The sequence below is a fragment of the Natator depressus genome, chromosome 21 (genome assembly GCF_965152275.1).
Source record: "Natator depressus isolate rNatDep1 chromosome 21, rNatDep2.hap1, whole genome shotgun sequence".
NCBI classification, from domain to species: domain Eukaryota; kingdom Metazoa; phylum Chordata; order Testudines; family Cheloniidae; genus Natator; species Natator depressus.
Window position 1 is genome coordinate 113,358 of NC_134254.1, and position 17,210 is coordinate 130,567.

A 17,210-nucleotide genomic window follows, 5' to 3' on the forward strand; every position below is an offset into this window, starting at 1 on the left:
TGACCTCCCCCGTTCAAAGTTGCACAAACTGGGTTCAATAATAATAATAAACAAAAAATAGTTTAACTATAAAAGGTAGATTTTAAGTGATTATAAGGGATAGCAAACAGAAGAAGTCAGATTACTAAGCAAATACAAATACACACGCATACTAAACCTAAGATCTTAAAGAGACTGGATTCAAGAAGTAATTTCTCATCCTAAATGTCTTTTGGAAAGTTGAAGAGTTTCTGCAGCTTAGACTTCCAGTTGTTTCTCTTTACAGATTAGACTCCTGTCTTAGTCTGGACTCAGCCCTGGACTTCCCCCTTCTCAGTTCCTTTGTCTCTTCAGGTACTTTCAGCAGCCTTTCTACTGCCCTGCATGATTTTCGTCCGCTCTGACTTCTTCATGGCTCCCGAGACCTCACCTCTTGGAACGCACACGTACCCCTGTCCTACAAAGGGAGACAGCACCAGGAGAGGAGAGGAGAGAGAGACTGAGAAAGTTGGCCAACACACTAGAGAAGAGAGAAAAACATGGGAGGAAGGCAAGCAACTCACCAGCTGGAGTCATCCTCCGAGGTGCAACATTCTGCTGCGGAGGAGACAGCGCTCCTGGCCAGAGAAATGAGCAGCCCGTGAAAAGGGAGACCTTGTCTCTCTCGTAACCGCAGCTGGTCAGGAATCATTTCTTACAAACCGAGCCCCAGCTAACGGGGCGTCCCTACCTGGAGCCAGGCGGGCCGTGAGCAAAGCCTTAACCAAACCAGACACTTATCTCACTGACAGTAGCAACTGCTCCACTGCCAACTGGACGACTCCTGGCTTGCATCAACAATGCTCGTGGGCTCACTGCTCTCGCTCGCTTTCCATCCGATGTGGGGAGGAAACCCTTTGTACTAAACCCAGACCAAGGAGGAAAAAGAAATAAGTTACCATCTCAGTGGGCAACATCGCGTAGCCTATTCTTTTCTCCTCTCCCACATGGCAGCGTTCCGCCCCAACCCTCCCCGCATTAGGCCTTTAGTACTACAACTAGAAAGCACCCCTTGGAACGGCACCCAAAATATTCACTCTGCACAGCAGACTCTGGCCCCTCATCAGCCGTAATCTCACAGAGCCCCATACACAAAGAGGAAGCACACAGCCTCTGAAGAATAATGCAACAAGCACAGATGAGGAATTCAAAGCACTGACCCCTTACTCACAGCCAGTTATGTGGGAGACAGAAAACTGACGACTCTTCATGTCTGCTTAGAAGGAGGTCCAAGCTGCTTAGGTACACCTCAGCCACTTCCCCTCTGGCTAGGACTCCTGGACAATTCCTCTACGAGAGTAGCTGCAAAAGCCAACCATGAGCTACCATTAAACAAAGCTCAATTGGTGCTGGAAATCCAGCCCTCATCCATGCATTGGCCCCACTCGATGAACAGAGATAGAGTTAACACCAACAGTGTTAACAGTGTCCCACGCTAGCGTGCACTGCCCTGCATGACTTTTGTCCGCCCCTACTTCTCCATGGCTCCCGAGACCTCACTTGTGGGAATGCACACCTACCCATGTCCTATGAAGGGAGACGGCACAAGGAGAGAAGACAGAGAAAGCCGTGTGCGAGCCGTGTGCGATTTGTGTGAGCCATGTGCGATTTGTGTGAGCCGCGTGCGATTTGTGTGAGCCGTGCACGAGTGTGAGCCGCGTGCCATGTGTGTGAGCCGCGTGCGATTTGTGTGCCATTTGTGTGAGCAGCGTGCCATTTGTGTGAGCCGCGTGCGATTTGTGTGAGCCGCGTGCCATTTGTGTGAGCCGCGTGTGCGCCATGTGCAATTTGTGTGCCATTTGTGTGTGCCGTGTGCCATTTGTGTGTGCGATTTGTGTGAGCCGTGTTGTGAGCCGTGTGCGATTTGTGTGTGCGATTTGTGTGAGCCGTGTGCGATTTGTGTGTGCGATTTGTGTGAGCCGTGTGCCATTTGTGTGCCATTTGTGTGAGCCGTGTGCCATTTGTGTGCGCGATTTGTGTGCCCCGTGTGCGATTTGTGTGCCATTTGTGTGAGCCGTGTACGATTTGTGTGAGCCATGTACGATTTGTGTGCCGTTTGTGTGCGCCATTTGTGTGCGCCGTGTGCCATTTGTGTGAGTTGTGTACGATTTGTGTGAGCCGTGTGTGTGTGCCATGTGCGATTTGTGTGTGTGCGATTTCTGTGCACCGTGTGCGATTTGTGTGCCATTTGTGTGGGCCGTGTGCGATTTCTGTGCGCCGTGTGCGATTTGTGTGCCATTTGTGTGCGCCGTGTGCGATTTGTGTGCGCCGTGTGCGATTTGTGTGCGCCGTGTGCAATTTGTGTGCCATTTGTGTGCCGTATGCGATTTGTGTGCGACTGTGTGCGCGCCGTGTGCGATTTGTGTGCGCCATGTGCACCATGTGTGATTTGTGTGAGCCGTGTGCGAGCGCGTGATTTGTGTGCGATTTGTGTGAGCCAAGTGCGAGCGTGTGTGCTGTGTGCCGTGCGATTTGTGTGTGCCGAGTGCAAGTGTGTGTGCCGAGTGCGTGTGCCGTGTGCCGAGTGCGATTTGTGTGTGCCGAGTGCAAGTGCGATTTGTGTGACGAGTGTGTGCCCAGTGCGAGTGCGATTTTTGTGTGCCGAGTGCGAGTGCGATTTTTGTGTACAGAGTACATGCCGAGTGCGAGCCGAGAGCGATTTTTGCGTGCCGAGTGCGATTTTTGCGCGATTTGTGCGTGCTGAGTGCGAGTGCAATTTGTGCGTGCCGAGTGCGAGTTTTGTGCGATTTGTGCGTGCCGAGTGCGATTTGTGCGCCGTGAGCGCTTTTTGTGTTGTGTGCCAGTGTGTGCGCTGTGCGTGCTTTTTGTGTGTCGTGTTGCGCGCCGTTTGACGTGTTCTGTGTGTCTTGTAGCGTTTGTGCGACGTACGTGAAACGTGCTGTGCCACGTGCGATGTGTCTTGTGTTTGTGTGTGTGTGTCAGTGTCGTGTCATGTGTGGGTGACATGTCGTGTGTCTGGGTCGTGTGACGTGTCGTGTGGTGTGACGTGTCGTGTGGTGTGACGTGGTGTGTGTTGTCTTGAGTGTTCTGTTGAGTGTGTGTGTGACGTGTCAAGTGTGAGTGTGGTGCCGTTTTGTGAGTTGTGTGAGTGGTGCCATTTTGTGAGTTGTGTGAGTCGTGTGTGAGTGTGTGATTTGTGTGTCCTTTTGTGTACCGTTTTGTGGGTCGTCTGACGTCTTGTGTTTGTGCGAGATGTGTCGTGTGAGGCATGTCGTGAGAGTGGTGCCGTTTTGTCGGTTGTGTGAGTGTATCCTGTGAAAGTGGTGCCATTTTGTGAGTTGTGAGTGTGTCGTGTGTGTCATGTGTGAGTGTGTCATGTGTGATTTGTGTGTCCTGTTGTGTGCCATTTTGTGGGTCGTGTGACGTCTTGTGTTTGTGTGTGCCGTTTGTGTGTCGTGTTGTGTGCCGTTTTTGTGTGTCACGTTGTGTGTCGTGTGAGGCGGTGTGTCACTGTCGTGTGTCGTGTCAGGCAGTGTGTCGTGCTGTGTGTCACTGTCGTGCGTGCCGTTTTTGTGTGCCGCGTTGTGTGTTGTGTGAGGCAGTGTGTCGTGTTCTGTGTATCGCTGTCATGTGTGTCACGTTGTGTGTCGTGTGAGGCATTGTGTCATGTGTGTGTCGCTGTCGTGTGCGCCATTTTTGTGTGTTGCGTTGTGTGTCATGTGAGGCGGTGTGTCGTGTTGTGTGTCGCTGTCCTGTGTGATTTTTGTGTCGTGTCATGTTTGTGTCATGTGAGTGTCATGAGTCATGTGAGTGTCGTGAGTCTTGTGTGTGTCTCGTCTGTGATTTTTGTGTCCAGTTGTGTGCTGTTCTGTGGGTCGTGCGACGTCTTGTGTTTGTGTGAGGTGTGTTGTGCGCCAGGCGTATGTCGTGTGTTGTGTGCCGTTTTTGTGTCGTGTTGTGTGTCGTGTGAGGCGGTGTGTTGTGTTGTGTCGCCGTCGTGTGTGATTTGTGTGTGTCGTGTACTGTTTTGTGTGTCATGTGATGTGTTGTGTGTGTGACGTGTTGTGTGTCGGTGTCATGTGCCACATGAGGTGTTGTGTCGGTGTCATGTTGTCTGCCGTTGTGTGCTATTTTGTGTGTGACATGTTGTCTGCTGTTGTCGTGTGACACGTTTGTGTATGTGCGACGTGAGATGCTCAACGTGCCTGCGATGAGCAACGTGCTGTGTGTGCGACATGCGATGTGTTGTGCGATATACGACGTGCAGTGTACAACCTGTGATGTGCTGGTTGTGCCACCTGCGACGTGCTGTGTGCAACGTGTTGTGTGTGTGACATGCAACGTGTGACATGTTGTGCAACATGCTGTGTGTGCGACGTACATGCGACATGTGCCACGTGCGATGTGTGGTGTGTGTGTCGTGGGTGACGTTTTGTGTGCCGTTTTCTGTGTCGTGTGCCGTGTCGTGTGCCGTGCGCCGTGTGCGCATTATGTCGTGTCGTGTGTGCCGTTGTGTCGTGTGTGCGTTATGTCATGTGCCGTTTTGTGTGCGTTATGTCGTGTGTGCGTTATGCCGTGTGCGCGTTATGTCGTCTGCCGTGTCGTGTGTGCGTTATGTCGTGTGCCGTGTCGTGTGTCGTGTGTGCGTTATGTCGTGTGCCGTGTCGTGTGTCGTGTGTGCGTTATGTCGTGTGCTGTGTCGTGTGTGCGTTATGTCGTGTGCCGTGTCGTGTCATGTGCCGTGTTGTGTGTGATTTTTGTGTCGTGTCGTGTGCCTTTTGTGTGTCGTGTGTCATGTTGTGTGTGATTTTTGTGTCGTGTTGTGTGCCTTTTGTGTGTCGTGTGTCATGTTGTGTGTGATTTTTGTGTCGTGTTGTGTGCCGTTTTGTGTGTCGTGTGTCGTGTTGTGTGTGATTTTTGTGTCGTGTGCCGTTTTGTGTGTCGTGTTGTGTGTGATTTTTGTGTCGTGTTGTGTGCCGTTTTGTGTGTGTCATGTAGTGTGTGTCATTGTGTGTTTTGTGTGTGTGCGATGTTCTGTGTGCATCCACGTGTGCGATGTGTTGTGCGTGTCCGTGTGGGAAGTGCGAAGTGTGATGGATCAACTTGCCACCCCCTTCCCCAACACTTTAGCCCGGTCGTAAACACGACCCAACCCCCTCCCTAGGGTGTTACTGACACTAAAACGACTTAAAGGCCCCCCTACTTATCACTATTGGCTGGCACCCCATTGCCACCCGCACTTCTATGCTGCTGCTGGCCAAACCCTCTCCCCAAAATCTATACCCCACCCCCTACCCAGAACCCAACTGGAACCCTGACCCCATAACCTGCCCCCCAACTCAAAACCCCTGAACCAAAACTGTAGCCCAACCCTCACCCCAACCCTAACCTCCAGCTCTGAACCCAGCCCCTCGAAGCCTGACACCACTTTAAGCCAGAGCCCAGTTCCCCATTCCCACCCTGTGCAACAACAGTGCAAACCACACCCTCCTACCCCCCGCCCAGGAATCCTGCTTCTTACCACCACTTGTTTTGAAATTAACCTTTTTTTCATTTGCATTCCACAAACCTTCATTCTTGTTTGATGGGTTATTTAGTTACAGGGGTATACACAATGCAACTCTTTGCTATAACATTGTAACAGGATACAGATAAGTGAAAACAGCGCAAATAACATTCCACTAGTTTTCAGGAGGTTTAAACACCCAATACATTTGAACATTTAACAGTCGCTTTGATCTCTACTAACACACACATCCATTGGCCTGAATACACTCTGACATAAGCTGCTCTGCCAGCGTCACACCTCGTACAAACATTACCGCAGTAGCGTGTAGGGCAGCGTGACCCCGGGGGTCTGTGAGCTGGTTTCAGGGGGTCTGCAGGACCCCGCAGCTGAAGCACAGAGCCCCCACACCTCCCTCAGGGCAAAAGCCCGGAGCCCCAATGCTCCCCACTCCTCAGGGCAGAACCCCAGAGCTGCCCCCCTACCCCAGCTGGGTCCTGGAGTTTTTATAGCATGTTGAGTGGGGGTGGGGGCAGTGAAGTGAAGTGCTCTAGCGAGGTGGGTCACCTTTTTTATAGGGCACAAGTGCCGGAAATCCTCCCTCCTATGCCCAAATTTTATTCCTCACCCACAAATGTTAGGGTACACTTACCCCACAGGCTAGTAGGTTTGTGTGTATTGATGACACGTATATACACACGTTAAGTTTCCTTGTGATGTTCCTGTTAAGCCTGTGGGTACCACCTTAAAAAAACCCCTATGCCATTCTTCATTATCTGTTGGTCTAGACAGAAGGTTATAGACATATGTGTGAATACTTATTTATTTAGGTAACAAGATATAGGTTAACTTTATTTTTCTGGGTAAATGGTCTTAATATAGATGTGTTAACTGTCCTTAGCTTAACATACAGGATGTGGCCTTTAGGTCTCTTGCGTTACAGCCAAGCTTACTTTATTATAAATCTCTAAACCTATTACAATAAACCAAATACTTAAACGTATACGAAAAAAATATATCTATGCAAGCAAGCAGGTTAATCCTATAAGCTAAACGACTCAGAATCAGGACAAGAGATTCTCCCATTGCATTCTCCTCTGAGCCATTCAAACCTCCTTCACTCATTAGTTTTCAGTCATATTATTTACAAAAGTTCTAGTATTGTCATAATGGAAAAAACCAAAAAACAAACAAACCAGCCAGCCTCCCCATCTGCAAACAATCCCATCTCAGTAGGAAAAGCCCTATAACAGGCTCTGCCAACAGTTGGAAACTGGGATTTAGACTCCAAATGATCTCACTGTATTTCAGAACCATTCAAATTCCCCATCCGGGTCTGTGATACTTTCATCTCAGACCCTAAATTACTGTTTTAGGAGCAAAGAAAACAAACTGTGATCCACAAACAAAGGGCTGAGAACCCTGAATCATAGGATGAAGTGAGCTGTAGCTCACGAAAGCTTATGCTCAAATAAATTGGTTAGTCTCTAAGGTGCCACAAGTACTCCTTTTCTTTTTGCGAATACAGACTAACACAGCTGTTACTCTGAAACAGGACACATTGAGCGGTGGAACTGTAGAAAGTGGAGAAGATCAATTCTACATGGCTCAAAAAGAGGAAATACTGCTGGGGTAATTCGGCAGGTGAGAATCCCTCCAACTCACCACTTCAGGTGTCACAGAGGTTGAAAACACACACTCTTCCCCCCTCCCCCCCAAGTCACAGAGTCACCAGGAGATGTTCTGGAACTACTCCATATGAAGCCAGTCAGGACTCTGGGGGAGCATGTCTCCTCTCTCTCAGCACACTGTCACCAGGGCAAGAAGCTTACACAACTTCGACCTTCCTGGATCTGACCTCAAAGTATTCAGCATCCCCTTCCACACCGTGTGCTTCCCGCAGCGAGTCCGCCCGGATGGGGCTCCTGGGGAAGCCAGAGGGCCCTGCCCCCCCATGACTCTCAGCCAGCCAGTAAAAAGAAGGTTTATTATTCAACAGGAGCATGGCGTACAACAGAACTTGTTTGCACAGAAATCAGTGACTTTCAATCAAGTCCATCTTGGGGAGTTGTGGGCCAGATGCCCTGGACTCCCTCTCTTCCAGTTCCCCCAAGCAGACTGCCAGCTTCCAGCAACCCGAACTCAGACACCCCCATTACTCCTCCTCCTTGTCTTTGTCTCGCTTCCTGGGCAAAGAGTCACCTGGTCGCACCCCATTCCTGGGTCTCAGGTTACGAAGGGCACCGTGTGACAGGTTCAGTCACAGAGACCCCCTTGGGACTGTCACGTGATGTGCTGAAATGACCTCTGAGCCTGTTTTACCTACCAGCTTGGGACTTCCAGAACCCTGTCTTGTTGAGCCAGACATGCTAGCCTGCTGCAACACAGACCCAGGGTCTGAAGCACGCCCCCAAAGCTGCAGGCTTTAAGTGAAAACAGCTCAGTAGCTTACTTGTCTCCAGCACCCAGACACCAAGTTCCCAATGGGATCCAAACTCCCAAATAAATCCATTTTACTCTGTATAAAGCTTATACAGAGTAAATTCATAAATTGTCCACCCTCTGTAACACTAATAGGGAGATCATGGAATATCAGAGTTGGAAGGGACCTCAGGAGATCATATAATCCAACCAACTGCTCAAAGCAGGACCAATCCCCAATTTTTTTTGCCCCAGATCCCTAAATGGCCTCCTTAAGGACTGAACTCACAACCCTGGGTTTGGCAGGCCAATGCTCAAACCACTGAGCTATCCCTCCCCCAGATATGCACAGCTGTTTGCTCCCCCAGGTATTCATCACTTACTCTGGGTTTATTAATAAACAAAAATCATGTTAAGTATAAAAATCAGGATTTAAGTAATAACAGACAGAACAAAGTAAGTCGCACAGCAAAATAAAGCAAAAACACGCAAGTCTAAGCCTAATACATTAAGAAACTGATTACAGGTAATATCTCACCCTCAGAGATGTTCCAATAAACTTCTTTCACAGATTAGACTCCTTTCTTGTCCGGGCCCGATCCTTTCACCAGGTAGTGTTAGTTCCAGCAGACATCTCAGGTGGTAAGCAGGGGATTTCTCATGACTGGCCCCCTTTGTCCTGCTCCACCCCCTTTTATAGCTTTGGCACAAGGCAGGAATCTTTTGTCTCTCTGCATCCCCACCCCTCCTTCTAAATGGAAAAGTACCAGGTTTAATATGGATTTCATTTTCAGGTGACAGTCACATGTCACTGTAAGACCCCTAGTCTCCATTCCCCATGGGCTGGCCCACACATGCACAGGAAGGCTTTCAAGTAACTTAGGCCATTTACAACTGATTGTTTCTGGAGCACCCTTAATGGCCTCCACTTAATATGTTTACATCAGTGATACAAGTTTAAATCGTATTCTCCTAGCTTCAGATATAGAGATAATACATGCAAACAAATAGGATGAACACTTCGTAGATTACGAGCTTTCTAATGACACCACACAAGGGGTATTTAGTATAAAGCAAATTCCAGTTCTGTCATATACATAAGCATATTTCCATAAAGCATACGGACTGCAACGTCACACAGCCTCACCAGCCTCAGACGTCTCAGCCAAAGTCATACACCCCTATTTCCACCACTGAGGTTTGGGTGCAGCACACAGGAAAACTGAAGCACACACAGTATTCATGAAAAACAGTAAAACTCACATAGGCTCGACAGTAAGACTCACAAACAACATAAGGGAAAATCCCCACTTAGTCACACCCTCTATCCCTGCAACTTCTCTGTTATATTTACATTGAGAAAAATGGTACAAAACCCAACTGCTATTGAGCAGAACCCAGTGCAATGTGGGAACAACTGGGAATGAGACAATCTGTCCCTAATGGGGGAACCTGAAGACTAACAATCACTTAGTAGTAGGAAGAAAAGTATAAACGTGATGCTCCAAATTTGGTTAGACTAGGAAAAGTGATGGAGGTTGTGTCCAGTGCTGAGGAAATTTGCTGCGTTACCCTGGCCGCTACATGGGCTATTTTCTTTATTGAAAACATAGTTGTGTTTTTACATCAGGATCGCTAATTCAATCTAGCTAACTCCATGGAAAAGCCTAGTGGAGTCAAGGCCCAGGAAGATTTAACCTCCATGTACCTAGTAAAGGTCTGTGGAGATAGAGGTGGTTAGGGACTATTTAGAAAAGCTGGACGTGCACAAGTCCATGGGGCCGGACGAGTTACATCCGAGAGTGCTGAAGGAATTGGCGGCTGTGATTGCAGAGCCCTTGGCCATTATCTTTGAAAACTCGTGGCGAACGGGGGAAGTCCCGGATGACTGGAAAAAGGCTAATGTAGTGCCAATCTTTAAAAAAGGGAAGAAGGAGGATCCTGGGAACTACAGGCCGGTCAGCCTCACCTCAGTCCCTGGAAAAATCATGGAGCAGGTCCTCAAAGAATCAATCCTGAAGCACTTACATGAGAGGAAAGTGATCAGGAACAGTCAGCATGGATTCACCAAGGGAAGGTCATGCCTGACTAATCTAATCGCCTTTTATGATGAGATTACTGGTTCTGTGGATGAAGGGAAAGCAGTGGATGTATTGTTTCTTGACTTTAGCAAAGCTTTTGACACGGTCTCCCACAGTATTCTTGTCAGCAAGTTAAAGAAGTATGGGCTGGATGAATGCACTATAAGGTGGGTAGAAAGCTGGCTAGATTGTCGGGCTCAACAGGTAGTGATAAATGGCTCCATGTCTAGTTGGCAGCCGGTGTCAAGTGGAGTGCCCCAGGGGTCGGTCCTGGGGCCGGTTTTGTTCAATATCTTCATAAATGATCTGGAGGATGGTGTGGATTGCACTCTCAGCAAATTTGCAGATGATACTAAACTGGGAGGAGTGGTAGATACGCTGGAGGGGAGGGATAGGATACAGAAGGACCTAGACAAATTGGAGGATTGGGCCAAAAGAAATCTGATGAGGTTCAATAAGGATAAGTGCAGGGTCCTGCACTTAGGATGGAAGAATCCAATGCACCGCTACAGACTAGGGACCGAATGGCTAGGCAGCAGTTCTGCGGAAAAGGACCTAGGGGTGACAGTGGACGAGAAGCTGGATATGAGTCAACAGTGTGCCCTTGTTGCCAAGAAGGCCAATGGCATTTTGGGATGTATAAGTAGGGGCATAGCCAGCAGATCGAGGGATGTGATCGTTCCCCTCTATTCGACACTGGTGAGGCCTCATCTGGAGTACTGTGTCCAGTTTTGGGCCCCACACTACAAGAAGGATGTGGATAAATTGGAGAGAGTCCAGCGAAGGGCAACAAAAATGATTAGGGGTCTAGAGCACATGACTTATGAGGAGAGGCTGAGGGAGCTGGGATTGTTTAGTCTGCAGAAGAGAAGAATGAGGGGGGATTTGATAGCTGCTTTCAACTACCTGAAAGGGGGTTCCAAAGAGGATGGCTCTAGACTGTTCTCAATGGTAGCAGATGACAGAACGAGGAGTAATGGTCTCAAGTTGCAATGGGGGAGGTTTAGATTGGATATTAGGAAAAACTTTTTCACTAAGAGGGTGGTGAAACACTGGAATGCGTTACCTAGGGAGGTGGTAGAATCTCCTTCCTTAGAGGTTTTTAAGGTCAGGCTTGACAAAGCCCTGGCTGGGATGATTTAACTGGGAATTGGTCCTGCTTCGAGCAGGGGGTTGGACTAGATGACCTTCTGGGGTCCCTTCCAACCCTGATATTCTATGATTCTATGATTCACTCCTGGTTTCCTCACCTGGGACTGATGGGCATTCTTGTTGGAGGAATGCACACTTCCATGACACAGAACAAAGGAGCTGATGAAAAACACTGTGGGCTTCACTCCAAGGAAGGGTGAGCTGCAAAAGGGAAAAGCAGAGAACTCACCTGAAGGAGCTGAGACGCCACAAGTGCTGCCTTAAAGTTCACTACTTGGGAATTAGGAAAAGGAAAAAACAATCTTTTCTGAGCCCTAGACAAGATTTTCATGGTGTTTATCTCCCTTGCAGCTTCTCTGGTGATAAATAAGAGAAGAGCTGTGATGGAAGTATTTCCCACACTCACAGCATTCATTGAGTTTTCTCTCCTGTATGGCTCCTCTGATGTGTAATAAGGCCTGAGCTCTGAGCAAAGGTTTTCCCACACTCATAGCATGCATAAGGTTACTCCCCTGTGTGGATCCTCTGATGCGTAATAAGGCCTGAGCTCTGAGCAAAGGTTTTCCCGCACTCACAGCATTCGTAGGGTCTCTCTCCTGTGTAGATCCTCTGATGTATGATAAGGCCTGAGCTCTGAGAGAAGGTTTTCCCACACTCACAGCATTCATAAGGTTTCTGCCCTGTGTGGATCCTCTGATGTGTAATAAGGCCTGAGTTCCAAGCAAAGGTTTTCCTGCACTCACAGGATTCATAGGGTTTCTCTGCTGTGTGGCTTCTCTGATGTGTAATAGTCTGAGCTCCAAGCAAAGGTTTTCCCGCACTCACAGCATTTATAGGGTTTCTCTCCTGTGTGGCTCCTCTGATGGCGAATAAGGGCTGAGCTCCGAGCGAAGGTTTTCCCGCACTCATAGCATTTATAGGTTTTCTCTCCTGTGTGGCTCCTCTGATGTGTAATAAAGTGTGAGCGCCTCCTGAACTTTTTCCCGCACTCACAGCATCCATAGGATCTTAATCCGGTGTGGATTCTCTGATGGCAAATAAGGTGTGAGTGCCTCCTGAACTTTTTCCCGCACTCAAAGCCTGTATTATCACTCTCTCCCGTCACGATTCTCTGCTGGGCCGTGGTTTCCTTGAGGCCTTTGTGAGTTCCCTGATAGTTAACAGATATTCCAACTTTCTGCACTGGCTGGTTTCCCTGCTGCTTCTCTGGCCTGTGCTGCCCCTGAGAGCCTTTTCCCTGCTCACAACTCCTGGACACACTCCCTGTGCATCTTTGCAATAACGCCTCATGCGGTTCCACTTGCTCATCTTCCTGCTGAGGATTCTGTTCCACGGTCTCTCTCACCATCCCATCATCTGCAAGGACAGAGAAAGAAAAACTTCAGAAACCAGAAGTGAAAAGGGGGGAACAAACCAAGAGAATAGCTGAAGATGGAAAAAAAACAGGGACTGAATTTCCCCAAACTCTTCCCCAAAGGAGCGAGAGAAGGGGATCAATTCTGAATCCAGTTCCCATCCAAACACTCCCCAGGGAGAAGGGAGTTTCGGGAGGGAACTACTGCCAGGAGTTAGGATGGGTAGGGAGCCATGAACAGTATCTGCCCTGAGGATATAACACCTGCTGGGGACCATCCTGAACCCAGAGACCTCACAAGGTCTTTGTTGGGAATCCCAGCTGTTTCCTTCAAGCACTGAGTAGGTTTAATCATCCCTCACCCACGCAGCTGCCTCTCAGGATCTCTATTTCCTCTGAGCCCCAGATATCTGGGACCCACGGCTCTTCCCCTCGTTCCAGCTGGGAGATGACATCGGGTTTGGAAACTGGAAACCCTGCCCAGGAGAAAAACAACCAGTGAGATCAGGTAACGGCAAAAGAAGAAATTACTCAACTTGTGCATCAGCGATGGTTCTTTGAGATGTGCCTCCCTGTGGGTGCTCCACTGTAGGTGCTAGCCCATAAAAACAGTTGTGTAGACCGGTGTCTTTCCAAACTACTGTGCCCTTCCACGAGTCCGATTTGTCTTGCGTACCTCCAAGTTACACCTCATTTAAAAACTACTTGCTTATAAAATCAGACATAAAAATACAAAAGTGTCACTGCACGCCATGAATTGCTGACTTGCTCATTTTTACCATATAATTATAAAATAAATAAACGAAATATAAATATTGTACTTACATTTCAGTGCATATGTTGAGGTTCCTTCCCCACTCTGTACTCTAGGGTTCAGATGTGGAGACCTGCATAAAAGACCCCCTAAGCTTATTCTTACCAGCTTAGGTAAAAAACTTCCCCAAGGTATAAACTTTGCCTTGACCTTGAACCCTATGCTGCCACCACCAAGCGTATTAAACAAAGAACAGGGAAAGAGTCCACTTAGAGACGTCTTCCCCCAAAATATCCCCCCCAAGCCCTACACCCCCTTTCCTGGGGAAGGCTTGATAAAAATCCTCACCAATTTGTACAGGGGAACACAGACCCAAACCCTTGGATCTTAAGAACAATGAAAAAGCAATCAGGTTCTTAAAAGAAGAATTTTTATTAAAGAAAAGGTAAAAGAATCACCACTGTAAAATCAGGATGGTAAATACCTTACAGGGTAATCAGATTCAAAACATAGAGAACCCCTCTAGGCAAAACCTTAAGTTACAAAAAGACACAAAAACAGGAATATACATTCCATTCAGCACAGTTTATTTTACCAGCCATTAAACAAAAGGAAATCTAACACATTTCTAGCTAGGTTACTTACTAACTAACAGAAGTTCTGAGACTGCCTTCCTGATCCGTTCCCGGCAAAAGCATCACACAGACAGAGAAACCCTTTGTTTCCCCCCCTTCAGCTTTGAAAGTATCTTGTCTCCTCATTAGTCATTTTGGTCAGGTGCCAGAGAGGTTATTTTAGCTTAACAACCCTTTACAGGTGAAAGGGTTTTGCCTCTGACCAGGAGGGATTTTATAGCACTGTATACAGAAAGGTGCTTACCCTTCCCTTTATTTTTATGACAGCATAGTATATAGATCAGCATAAGCAAGTCGTATGAAATTTTACTTTGTACTGACTTAGCTAGTGATTTTTCCATAGCAACTCTGGAAGACCTCTGCGTACCCCGGGGGTACACATACCACTGGTGTAGACACTGCAGCTCAGGCTTAAGAGACTGAGCTCCAGACCGATCTGCAACCTCTCTCTCTCTCTCTCTCTCTGTGTTGCCTTGTTTTTTTGCCCTGGATAGCAGCAAACTTAAGCCCAGTCTGTTTGTACCATAGTTCCTCTGTCCCAAAGTGCAGTGCAGTTGTGTTCCCGTGTTCTGCTTCCCTTGGACACAGTCATTACACATTAACCTCCAGGAGACTTCCATTGTCCAGCGTGCTTCATACATATGTGGATAGTCCTTGATAATGTTTCCATGTAAATGGAGACAGGCCTATGCTACTTCAACAGGAATCACATCCCCATCCCAGAAGAGGAATTCACTCCTTCACACCCAGTGGCTAACAAAGCAGATTGAGAGGGAAGCTGACCCATGCATATTTTTCATTAAAAAAAAAAACCTACTAAATAAAGCCGCCATTCTCCAGAGGGAGACAAGGTCAAAGTGAAGGGCTAGGATAATGAACCATAAAATCACAGAAATGCACGGGGTAAAAGGACCTCAAGATGTCAGCTAGTCCATCCTCCAGCCCTGAGACAGGACCAAGTATACATAGACCATCGGTCTAACCTCTTCTTAAAAACCTCCAGTGACCAAGATTCCACAACCTCTCTTGGTAACGTATTCCTGTACTTATCTATATGCACAGTTGGAAAGTTTTTCCTAATATCCAAAATAAACATCCCATGCTGCAGAACAAGCCAGTTACTACTTCTCCCTACCCTAACCCTAAGCAGGAAAGGATAAGGGAAGATCAGATTTCAAGAAGACGACCATGGTCAGTGGTGTCAGACAGCTGACAAGTCAAGGAGGAGGAGGGGGATGGAGTGCTGGTTCTGAGCTTCGCCTAGGGACCGGTCATTAGAGACTTCAGCAAAAGCAACCTCAGTGAAGTGCTACAATCTCTGACTCCCTGAATCCTTCCCTTCCTTCCCCTCACCAGACCCCCCTGTGATGGGTTGGGTCACAGAGACTCTCTTGTCACCTGAGGTGCTGGAACTACCTCTGAGCCCGTTGCTCTGTCAGTTAGCGATGTCAAAAATTGCATCCCCACCTGACATAAATTGCAGCAAAAACTGTAGTGTCAACATAGTTACAGTGGCAAAAAAGTACATGAAACAGAAAACCAAGGAAATTAAAGGCCCATAAAGTACATTAAGTAGAGTTAAGGATGTCTAGTGCTACCTCGTGCCCTTCCAGCATGTGGATGGTGGTGAAAAATAAAACCTCTGAAAACCAGGAAATGAAGAATTAAACTACACACCACCCCTGCAATGTAACCTTAACTCCGCCCCTAGCCCTGGAGCTGGAAAATATCACTGGGAATAGGTCAGGAAGGGTGGTGCCAAGGTTACCAAACTACCCAAGGAAGGGGCAAATTTTCCATCTCTTGAAGTCTTCAAGTCAGGACAGGATGCCTTTCTGGAAGATGTTTTTGTCAAACACAAAGAATTCTGCGCACTACAATGGTAACTGGATGAAACTCCATGGCCTGTATTACACAGGAGGTCAGACTAGATAACCTAATAGTCTCCCCCAGCCTAAAAATTTATTGATCAACAGAAGGAAGGACTAAGAACATGCCATTGTGTGTTTTACGTTCCTCAGATTTGAATACCAGCATTTCTCCCCATTCACTCCAGCAGTGTGCACTGTGCCAGCTGCAGCTTTAAATGAATGGTGGAGGGACTAGTTGGAGCAGCTGGGCAGAGCTGTGCCACGAAGAGAGGTGCACGTGAAACTAAGGAACAGGTATTCCTCATTTCAGTGCTGAGTGGTGTAGGCAGCATCAATAAAGGCGCACAAGGGCGTGTTCTTGCCACAAGGATTGTCAGCAGGCTGGTGCCGTACATGCTAGGGGTCTCCGGGGCTCAGTAAGGGGTAAGTGAAGGCATGGACTCGGAAGGAATCCTCATTGGAAGCGTAAAGGGTTGGTGACATTATGAAAGTCTGAGATGGATTGTGCGCAGTAGACTCAGTGTCTGAGTGCAGGCCAGGGGTAGGGAGCTTCCGTTCCCTACATCGGACCTAATCCCTAATTTTGCCTTAACAAAGAGACGGTGTTAGCGTTTGTGCTGTCCTGCGCCTGTGCTCTGCTCCCAAAGCGTTCTGTAGCAGGGAGGGTCGAGCGCTAGTCTGTGTGTCATTGGCCTGTAGGGGTGTTGCTGAAACAGGGCAAAACTGAGGGTGCAATGTGAACCTTAACTCTTCATTTCCCCTTCTAAGAACCGAGGGGACAGGAATCCTTACCCAGAGAGGTGACATTCTCATAGTTCTCCCGCGTGACGTCTCCATAGAGGGCTCTCTGAGCAGGATCCAGCAGAGCCCACTCTTCCTCAGTGAAATACACAGCCACCCCCTCGAAAATCACCGGCTCCTGAAAGAGCAAGAGCCCCCCACTCTGCACCTGCTGCCCAGTGACAATCCCACCATTCACATGACATGTTGTGTGTCTTGCGTGCCGTTTTGTGTGTCGTGTTGTGAGTTTGTGTCAGCGTGTCTTGCGTGCCATTTTGTGTCATGTTGTGAGTTTGTGTGTCAGTGTCTTGTGTGCCGTTGTCTCGTGTGACATGTTATGTGTGTGTGACGTGTTGTGTGTCATGTTGTGTGTGTTGTTTCCTTGAGTGTGTGTGTCCGTGTCATGTGTGAGATGTGTTTGTGTGTGACATATGTCATTGTGTTTGTGAGACGTGTTGTGTGTGTTGTGTTCTGTGTTGTCTTGAGTGTTGGGTTGTGTGTGTCGTGTTGGTGTCTCGTGTTGTGTGTTGGTGTCGTGTTGTGTGTGAAGTTGTGTGTCTGTTGTGTGCCATTTTGTGTGTGTGTGACGGGTTGTGTGCCATGTCTCATTGTGTGTGACGTGTGTTGTGTTCTACATGTTGTGTGTTGTCTTGAGTATTGTGTTGAATTTGCGTGTG

At 48.0% G+C, this 17,210-nt stretch overlaps 1 long non-coding RNA gene and 1 pseudogene across 1 annotated transcript; both read right to left on the bottom strand.

Moving 5' to 3' along the window:
- Positions 1-310: 310 nt before the first annotated feature.
- LOC141975668 (uncharacterized) lies at positions 311-6,860 on the bottom strand. Its single transcript, XR_012635983.1, has 4 exons — positions 6,138-6,860; positions 1,179-1,320; positions 543-880; positions 311-436 (listed from the first exon to the last, which is right to left on the bottom strand). It is a non-coding gene; the product is annotated as an uncharacterized LOC141975668 (long non-coding RNA).
- Positions 6,861-11,453: 4,593 nt separating this feature from the next.
- Positions 11,454-16,777, bottom strand: LOC141975666 (uncharacterized; annotated as a pseudogene).
- Between the last annotated feature and the right edge of the window lie 433 nt (positions 16,778-17,210).